Raw genomic sequence first — 10,545 nt, forward strand, 5'->3', positions numbered from 1 at the left:
CAGTGACCACTTCCCTTGCAATAAAAGCACTCAGTCCCGGGCTTGGGTCCATTCTTTGACTTCTTCCTGGTAACCGGTTTACCGGGCGCGGCAACTCCCTTGCCGTCCTTCTTGAAGTTCTTCTTACCCTTGCCCTTCTTGAACTTAGTGGTTTTATTCACCATCAACACTTGATGTTCTTTTCTGATCTCTACCTCAGCTGATTTCAGCATTGAATATACCTCAGGAATGGTCTTTTCCATCCCCTGCATATTGAAGTTCATCACAAAGCTCTTGTAGCTTGGTGGAAGCGACTGGAGGATTCTGTCAATGACCGCGTCATCCGGGAGATTAACTCCCAGCTGAGACAAGCGGTTATGCAACCCAGACATTCTGAGTATGTGCTCACTAACAGAACTATTCTCCTCCATTTTACAGCTGAAGAACTTGTCGGAGACATCATATCTCTCGACCCGGGCATGAGCTTGAAAAACTAATTTCAGCTCCTCGAACATCTCATATGCTCCATGTTTCTCAAAACGCTTTTGGAGACCCGGTTCTAGGCTGTAAAGCATGCCGCACTGAACGAGGGAGTAATCACCAGCACGTGATTGCCAAGCGTTCATAACGTCTTGGTTCTCTGGGATTGGTGCTTCACCTAGCGGTGCTTCTAAGACATAATCTTTCTCGGCTACTATGAGGATGAGCCTCAGGTTCCGGACCCAGTCCGTATAGTTGCTGCCATCATCTTTCAGCTTGGTTTTCTCTAGGAACGCGTTGAAATTGAGGACAACGTTGGCCATTTGATCTACAAGACATAGTGTAAATATTTTAGACTAAGTTCATGATAATTAAGTTCATCTAATCAAAAAATTTTAATGAACTCCCACTCAGATAGACATCCCTCTAGTCATCTAAGTGAAACATGATCCGAATTCAACTAGGCCGTGTCCGATCATCATGTGAGACGGACTAGTCAAGATCGGTGAACATCTCCATGTTGATCGTAACTTCTATACGACTCATGCTCGACCTTTCGGTCCTCCGTGTTCCGAGGCCATGTCTGTACATGCTAGGCTCATCAAGTCAACCTAAGTGTATTGCGTGTGTTCCGAGGCCATGTCTGTACATGCTAGGCTCGTCAACACCCGTTGTATTCGAACGTTAGAATCTATCACACCCGATCATCACGTGGTGCTTCGAAACAACGAACCTTCGCAACGGTGCACAGTTAGGGTGAACACTTTCTTGAAATTATTATAAGGGATCATCTTACTTACTACCGTCGTTCTAAGCAAATAAGATGCAAAAACATGATAAACATCACATGCAATCAAATAGTGACATGATATGGCCAATATCATTATGCTCCTTTGATCTCCATCTTCGGGGCACCATGATCATCTTTGTCACCGGCATGACACCATGATCTCCATCATCATGATCTCCATCATTGTGTCTTCATGAAGTCGTCACGCCAACGATTACTTCTACTTCTATGGCTAACGAGTTTAGCAACAAAGTAAAGTAAATTACATGGAGTTATTCAATGACACGCAGGTCATGCAAAATAATAAAGACAACTCCTATGGCTCCTGCCGGTTGTCATACTCATCGACATGCAAGTCGTGATTCCTATTACAAGAATATGATCAATCTCATACATCACATATATCATTCATCACATCTTCTGGCCATATCACATCACATAGCACTTGCTGCAAAAACAAGTTAGACGTCCTCTAATTGTTGTTGCAAGTTTTTACGTGGTTTGTAGGTTTCTAGCAAGAACGTTTTCTTACCTACGTATGACCACAACGTGATTTGCCAATTTCTATTTACCCTTCATAAGGACCCTTTTCATTGAATCCGTTCCGACTAAAGTAGGAGAGACAGACACCCGCCAGCCACCTTATGCAACTAGTGCATGTCAGTCGGTGGAACCTGTCTCACGTAAGCGTACGTGTAAGGTCGGTCCGGGCCGCTTCATCCTACAATGCCGCCGAAACAAGAAACGACTAGTAGCGGCAAGAAGAATTGGCAAACTCAACGCCCACAACTGCTTTGTGTTCTACTCGTGCATAGTAACTACGCATAGGCCTGGCTCATGATGCCACTGTTGGGAATCGTAGCATAATTTAAAATTTTCCTACGCTCACCAAGATGCATCTATGGAGTGTACTAGCAACGAGGGGAAGGGAGTGCATCTACATACCCTTGTAGATCGCAAGCGGAAGCGTTCCAATGTACGTGGATGACAGAGTCGTACTCGCCGTGATCCAAATCACCGATGACCGAGTGCTGAACGAACGGCACCTCCGCGTTCAACACACGTACGGTGCAGCAATGTCTCCTCCTTCTTGATCCAGCAAGGGGGAAGGAGAGGTTGATGGAGATCCAACAGCACGACGGCGTGGTGGTGGATGTAGCGGGTCTCTGGCAGGGCTTCGCCGAGCTTCTGCGAGAGAGAGAGAGAGGTGTTGCAGGGGAGGAGGGAGGCGCCCAAGGCTGTAAGTTGCTGCCCTCCCTCCCCCCCTTTATATAGGCCCCCTGGGGGGGGAGCCGGCCCAAGGAGATGAGATCTCCAAGGGGGGGCGGCGGCCAAGGGGGGGGAAGGGGTGCCTTGCCCCCCAAGGCAAGGGGGAAGCTCCCCCCCAGGGGTTCCCAACCCTAGGCGCATGGGGGGAGGCCCAAGGGGGGCGCCCCAGCCCACTAAGGGCTGGTTCCCTTCCACTTTCAGCCCACGTGGCCCTCCGGGACAGGTGGCCCCACCCGGTGGACCCCCGGGACCCTTCCGGTGGTCCCGGTAAAATACCGGTAACCCCCGAAACTTTCCCGGTGGCCGAAACTTGACTTCCTATATATAATTCTTCACCTCCGGACCATTCCGGAACCTCTCGTGACATCCGGGATCTCATCCGGGACTCCGAACAACTTTCGGGTTTCCGCATACATATATCTCTACAACCCTAGCGTCACCGGACCTTAAGTGTGTAGACCCTACGGGTTCGGGAGACATGCAGACATGACCGAGACGCCTCTCCGGTCAATAACCAACAGCGGGATCTGGATACCCATGTTGGCTCCCACATGTTCCACGATGATCTCATCGGATGAACCACGGTGTCGAGGATTCAATCAATCCGTATGCAATTCCCTTTGTCAATCGGTATGTTACTTGCCCGAGATTCGATCGTCGGTATCCCAATACCTTGTTCAATCTCGTTACCGGCAAGTCTCTTTACTCGTACCGCAATGCATGATCCCGTGACTAACGCCTTAGTCACATTGAGCTCATTATGATGATGCATTACCGAGTGGGCCCAGAGATACCTCTCCGTCACACGGAGTGACAAATCCCAGTCTCGATCCGTGCCAACCCAACAGACACTTTCGTCGATACCCGTAGTGCACCTTTATAGTCACCCAGTTACGTTGTGACGTTTGGCACACCCAAAGCACTCCTATGGTATTCGGGAGTTGCACGATCTCATGGTCTAAGGAAAAGATACTTGACATTGGAAAAGCTCTAGCAAACGAAACTACACGATCTTTTATGCTATGCTTAGGATTGGGTCTTGTCCATCACATCATTCTCCTAATGATGTGATCCCGTTATCAATGACATCCAATGTCCATAGCCAGGAAACCATGACTATCTGTTGATCAACGAGCTAGTCAACTAGAGGCTTACTAGGGACACGTTGTGGTCTATGCATTCACACATGTATTACGATTTCCGGACAATACAATTATAGCATGAATAATAGACTATTATCATGAACAAAGAAATATAATAATAACCATTTATTATTGCCTCTAGGGCATATTTCCAACACCTCCACCTCCGTCAGACAACGAAGAAGATATGCGTGATAGTGATGATGAGACCGGTCGACAAATAGATTACAATAGTGATGATTCATATGGGTTCTAGAAAAATGTAAGTTCTTTTAATGATCATTACAATAGTATGCTTAATGTGCTCTTCTGCTATTAATGTTTTTCCTGTATGCTTGTTTATTTGATATCCTTACTAATTGTTTATTCTCTTCTCAATGCAGGCTTGCTAATCATGGGCAAGTCCAGTGGCGCCAGTTTCCTCAGTAAATTCAAAGGACTTACTCGGAGTGGACGAGCCCACAAGGTTCCCTCCCGACTACGCGAGGATGACACCTCACAGGGAGGTGGAGGGGTCGGGGGAGGAGACCCTAGAGGAGGAGGCGGTGGGGGGAGAGCCCCTAGAGGAGGAGGAGGTGGAGGGAGAGGCATTCGGGGCAAAAAACTCCGGGCCGTGTCCGAAATAGGAGGGTCTTCTTCGATGCCCTCCTATACAGAGGCACCTTCTGAGTCTGAGGAGGAGGAGTATGTTCCTGATGGCGAGGAGGAGGAGGGTGAGGAGGAGGAGGGTGAGGAGGAGGAGGCCGAGGAGGAGGGTGAGGAGGAGGGCCAGGAGGGTGGTGGAGGGGAGGTTGATCTCGAGTTGTGGGGTACCTTGCCACCGGGTGCTCCACAGGGGTGGCTGCGTGGTAATGCCGGACTACCTACCCCACCTTCTATCGAGGCGCACAAGTGGCTCATTGAACCCGCGGGGACAGAGTAAGTGCCTCTCAATCATATTTTCAACACAAGACAATATTTTCTTATTGTACACATGGCAAATCCTTTGATTCTTTTGCAGTAACTGGATCCTTCGCAGAAAGGGCCGTAAACCGAACGGCGTTATCACTGTCCTGTTGAAGGAGTTTTGGCCTGGCCTATTCTGCCCGCGGCTAGACAGGGACCCGCAGCTGCGGGTTTTGGCCACGAGCTGGGCCCACTACGAGGCTCGCAGCAACGCGGAGTACGGGACGGCCGCTAAGGCCGTGATCACCAAATTTTGGGTAAGTTCTCTTCTGAATCACTTGTCTTCAGTTTCATTCATAGTTTATCATTGAATCACTCAACTCATGCCTTGTTTGCTTCTGGTTTATGCATGATTGCAGCAACTCTATAGAGTTCTTGATGAGCACAAGGCCAGAGCCGACGTGGTCTTGCTTGCGGCTGCGAAGAAGAAAGCTCGTCAGTTGCAGTACGAGGTGCGCTGGGTTGCCGTCTCGCAGTACTACCACTCCTACCTGCACCAAAAGATGACCAAAAGTCAAGCGCAGAAGCAACGACTTACCTTGAACAGGGAGCAGTTCATGATGGTAACTATTACTAACTTTTCATTGTTTCAAGTAGTCAACTATATGTTTCGTGCTCACATGTCATTCTTCTAAAATTTGCATAGGTTGTTCCTCGTTGGTGCTACGGAAGGCATGACGGATGGGCGAGATTGGTGGATAGGTGGCTTGGCAACGATGCAGAGTTTGCTGCCAAGAGCATCAAGGCCCGGGCTAACCGTGGAAAAGACGGGACACACGGCCAAGGAAACAGGAACCACTGGGGTTTCAAGGCCATGAAGGTATATCTATATGCATGATGCATTTTTGTTCTTCTTTACCATCATGTTCTTATGTATGGCTAACTTCTGTTTGACGTTGCAGGAGGACAAGTTGAAGAGGCCGCTCTCAGACATTGAGTCGTGGAAGCTGGCCCGCGAGCGGAGTGATCGCAAGGAGGGCGAGAGCCAGTACTACGGCAAGACCGAGGAGCACCTGGAGTCTTACACTCAGCACTTTCAGAAGTTGCATCCGGATGTTCCTGTTGCTGAGGTCGCCCAGTCTCAGATCGATGACACGGCGGTGGTGGCCATCCAGGGGAAGTCACATGGCCGGTATCCGTGTTTCGATGGCTTGATCACTCCTTCGATCTCGTACACACGGCTTCGGGCTACCTACTCGAGCCAGTTAGAGAGTACGGGGCGTTCACAGACTCCCTTAGCCCGCCAGCATGCTGTAAGTACTTCCCCTTTATCTTTTTCTCTCTAGCATTCTTAGTTTATTTTCAGCATTGCTCACTTAGAAACAACCTAAATTATGTAGGCATATAAGGCCTTTGTCGAGCATAGGAATCTCGAGGTGCGAGAGTACTTGCAACGAGTGAAGGCAAACGATGATTACAACCGTCAGATGATGGCGGTTAGTTTTGCCCTCTTAAAACCAAGCTCAATTTTTGCACTTTCATTCCTTCTGACCTTCTAGTTTGCTTGTTTAACTAACATCCAGGCTATGTTGGCGTCTTGGAGTAACCGCACGGATCCACCACAAATGGGACCCCCACCACCACCTGCGGGAGAACCCCCACACGTGCCCACGTTCGATGAATGGGTGGCACTAGGCAGTGATAGTCCGGTTAGTACATTTGCCTAACTACTGACAAACTAGTTCTCATTCATTCAACACTATCATATCATATTTACCATTAGAATCTTCTCTCAAACATGTAGGGGACCGGTGGCTCGACTCCTGCTCCATCGACCCCAGTCACTCCGATCTTCCAGAGTGATGGTGGTCGCGGTGGCGGTTTTAGCGGTGGCGATTTTGGCGGAGGTGGTCTTGGCGGTGGTGGTTTTGGCGGTGGTGGTTTTGGCGGAGGTGGTCTTGGTGGTGGTGGTTTTGGCGGAGGTGGTCTTGCTTGATGTCGATGATGATTCCGTGCATGTGGCCGTCGTTCCATATCTTTCATGTTCCTACTTTCATGATGTTCCATGTCTTGCACTACTTTTATGTTCATGAACTTTCGCCAGTGATGAACTTGACTATGTTTAAATGATGATGATGAACTTGAGTATGTTTAGACGATGAACTGTTATATTTCTGCATAATCCCATATTATTCTGCTTTGAAATGCTGTCAAATGAATTGAAAAAGAGAAAACAGGGGAAAAAACTATGCCTACGGCAAAGCCGTCGGCATATATAAGCCCAGGACTTCCCAGGACGCGCCACGTGGCACAGCTATGCCTACGGCTTTGCCGTAGGCATAGCTCTGCCGCCAGGAGCACCAGGGGAAGACACGTGGCAAGGCTATGCCTACGGCAAAGCCGTCGGCATAGATATCATCTATGCCTACGGCTTTGCCGTAGGCATAGCCCGGCCACCAGGAGGCACCAGGGAGTGCCACGTGGCAGAGGTATGCCGACGGCCTAGCCGTCGACATACCCCCGGCCACATGGCATTCCGTGAATGGTTAGCTCTTTTGACGGCGCCGTTCGTTGCCGTCAGGCGAAAAACACTGCCGACGGCTAAACTATGCCGACGGCTGACGCCCGGCCGTCGGCATAGGCCCCTATGCCGACGGCTATACTACGCCGACGGTCTGACAAGACTACGCTGACGTGATCTACGCCGATGGGACTATGCCGACGGCAGCCGTAGGCATAGATCTATGCCGATGGCAAGGGACCTATGCCGACGGCCCTGGGCTGTAGGCATAGGGCGCGAGTCCGGTAGTGAGTTATTTTGTATGTAATCTTGTCCCTATTTACTCGATGCAAATGTAAGGAAGTTCTTGGCGATAAAAAGACAAGGTCTCTATGTTTCAAATATTTAGTCTAAAAAAGATATGAAGTTTGCAAATATATGTCTTTTTTCTATGTTCCCTAATGTGTTCTAATCGCATATCTTTACATGGATACTAGCTCCATTTACTTAAGCAGGCATGCTAAGAAATGATTATGTATGAAATTCCTAAAGCATTCTACATAAGCAGGTTCATATGCTGGCATGGCCTGATTTTGATTTAGTCTTGCAAGAGACTAGTATCTTGTTCACTTGTAATGGACCTGAGCTACTAAGATATCCTAACATCAGATAACTGAACCACCACCACTTAATGAAAATCGATCTAGCAAACTGACTTTTTTGAACTAGCACCACTCAATGGAATCGATCTAGCCACTTGATGAGATCGATCTAGCAAACTGACTTTTCTAAACACAACAATCATCAAAAAGGCACTAGAATGGGCGTTTGCCGAGATGGGAACGCACAAGACCGCCTCGGGAGGAGCGCCATTGGCGCACCACAAAACCCATAGTTCACAAGTAATCTACATTGCGTGTAACCAATTTTATGCTGGGAGTATTTATGTGCCAGCATTTTCAAATTTCCAAAATTACCTCAAGAGGGATGGTAGCGGAGGGAGCACGCTACCCCTTTGGATCAGCATGCATGACCACGGTCAAAATGAGTCAAAGTGAGAGGCTGTTTTGGTGGGTCCATCCTGCATGGCCAGCCAGCATCAGCAGGATTTCTCTGCAATAGCTGCGCGACACATGTCCCCCCCCGTCTTCTTTTCACCTGCCTCGCTCGCCTCCTCCCAAAACTCCAATCTTTATTTCTCTGCCCTCCTTCCTTCCATGCAGCGAGAGAGAGAGAGAGGAGGAGCGGCGGCCATGGCGCGAGAGCTGAGCAAGAAGAACCTGGATTTGGTCCTCATGCAGGCCATGATGGCCGCCAAGAACGTGCGCACGTAGCACGACCGCCTCCTGGAAGTCCACCGCCGCCTGCAGCGCCACCAGGCCGCCCCCGCCACCGCCAACGGCCCAACCCCCGCCCCTGCCGACGCCAAGCTCGAGCAGATCGCCTCGGACGTCTTCAAGGTCTACTTCCACGGGCTGGATGCCGGCGCCAAGATGCTCTCGGTCTGCCTCAGGATCGCCGTCGAGAACCGCGCCGTCTCCGCCATCAACATCGCTTTCGCGCTCATGCCCGGCGAGCAGCACTATGATGCGCTGCGCGCGCGCAGCGGCTCCCGGCCCGCGCTACCACCCAGGCCCAAGCTTTGGCCCGTGGTGACTCCGCTCTGCTGGCATGCTGGCCGTCATGATGCTCGGGCAGCACCACCTCCCGCGCTGCGTCGAGTGCCTCGTCGGCGGCCGGGCCCCCATCCGCGGGAAGCCCGACAGCACCCCCGTCAGGTATGACGATCAGGTCGCTGCCGCCACTGAGGGCCTCGCCAAGGTCGGCCTTTCCGACGACGACCCGGCCGCCTCCGCCACTGCCACCGCCACCACCAAGACCGGCAGAAAGCCCCGCCACGCAGCCATCGGCGGCGACGTCGACAAGGCGCTCGACTACCTGTGCCGCGCAAACAGGATCACGAGCCTCGCCATCAAGCACATCGACCTCGCCGTCACCGTCCTCTCCCGCTTCTTCGACCCCAAGGAGCTTGCGCGCGGCCCGCCTCGCCGAGGTGACAGACGGTGCCGCCTACCTCGGAGTTGTGGTCCAAATTAAGTCCAAACCTCTGTTTGTCTTGTTCCTTCTTCCTCCCTACCTAGCGCCTAGCACTACCGGAATCGCACCCTATGCCGACGGCCAAGCCGTGACTAGCCGTCGGGACAGGCCTATGCCGACGGCCCCCGTCGGCATAGGGCCGTCGGCAACATATCCGTCGGCGTAGCCAGGATACCCGTCGGCATAGAAAGGCCGTCGGCATAGCCCCTATCCCGACGGTGGCTGTACATCTATGCCGACAGCCCTGGCCGTCGGCAACGTCATCGCCTAACGGCGGCCGCCGTCAAGTTTTGACCAATGGCTTCTCCCCACGTGGCGAGAAGCCGTTGCTCCTGGGGTAGGTCTATGCCGACGGCCTAGCCGTCGGCTTAGTTTGAAACTATGCCGACAGCTAGGCCGTCGGCATAGACATGCCACATGTGAGAAACTGGGCGCTCCTGGGGCAGGTCTATGCCAACGGCCTAGCCGTCGGCATAGTTTCAAACTAAGCCGACGGCTAGGCCGTCGGCATAGACCTGCCACGTGTCGGCCACTGGGAGCTCACGCCAGGCCTATGCCGACGGCCAGGCCGTCGGCATAGTTTCTGTCCAGTTTTTTTCTTTTTCTTGTTTCTTTTCAGCTCAATTCATTTGAATATACACAGCATATATAAGAAGCAGCATATATAAGAAGCAGCATCATGTAACAATAAGGAGCAGCATCACACAACAAATTCATCATCACACATCATAAGAAACATCACAAACAACAATAAGATAAGAAACATCACAAGCATATAAGTATCCTAGCATCGAGAACCGCCACAATGTGACCCAAAGGCTTAAGCACCAGGACGTCGAGCACCGCGGAGGTCGTCACCGCCACGACCGCCGAAGCCCAGGTCGTCACTGCTAGCGGCAGCGGTATAGCCAAGACCGCCTCCGCCTCCGTGGATCGGAGTGGTCGGGCTCCGTGACTCGGGAGTGCTACGAAGACCACCGCCAACGGTTGATCCACCGGTTCCCTGGATGTTGAAAAGACATATTAACGGGATATATGACTATGTTGAAAGGCATGATATGCTTTGAGTGAATAGATTGGGGATGAACTAACCGGCGAGAGGCCAGCGTTCTGTGCCACAAACTCCTCAAAGGTCAGCAACGTTGGTTGTGCTGGAGGACCCTCTGCTTCATGAGCAACCCGGCCTTTCGTGAAGTTCTTCTTGTCTTCCCTGTCTGGATGGTCTGGAGGGAGGAACTGTCGATGCAGGTCAAAGGCTACATACTTGCCACCCTTACTCACCCAAATCATTCGCAGAGCTTGCATGCACACTGGGCATGGCATCTTCCCACTTGTACACCATCCACAGAATAGAGCATAGCCGGGAAAGTCATGCATGCAATAGTGCAACCAAACTTTCATCA

General features: G+C 51.2%; 1 pseudogene; it reads left to right on the forward strand.

The window, feature by feature from the left end:
* The first annotated feature begins 8,298 nt into the window (after positions 1-8,298).
* On the forward strand, positions 8,299-9,308 carry LOC109753272 (uncharacterized; annotated as a pseudogene).
* The last annotated feature ends 1,237 nt before the right edge of the window (positions 9,309-10,545 follow it).

Source organism: Aegilops tauschii, chromosome 2 (assembly GCF_002575655.3).
Source record: "Aegilops tauschii subsp. strangulata cultivar AL8/78 chromosome 2, Aet v6.0, whole genome shotgun sequence".
In the NCBI taxonomy this organism is placed as follows: domain Eukaryota; kingdom Viridiplantae; phylum Streptophyta; class Magnoliopsida; order Poales; family Poaceae; genus Aegilops; species Aegilops tauschii.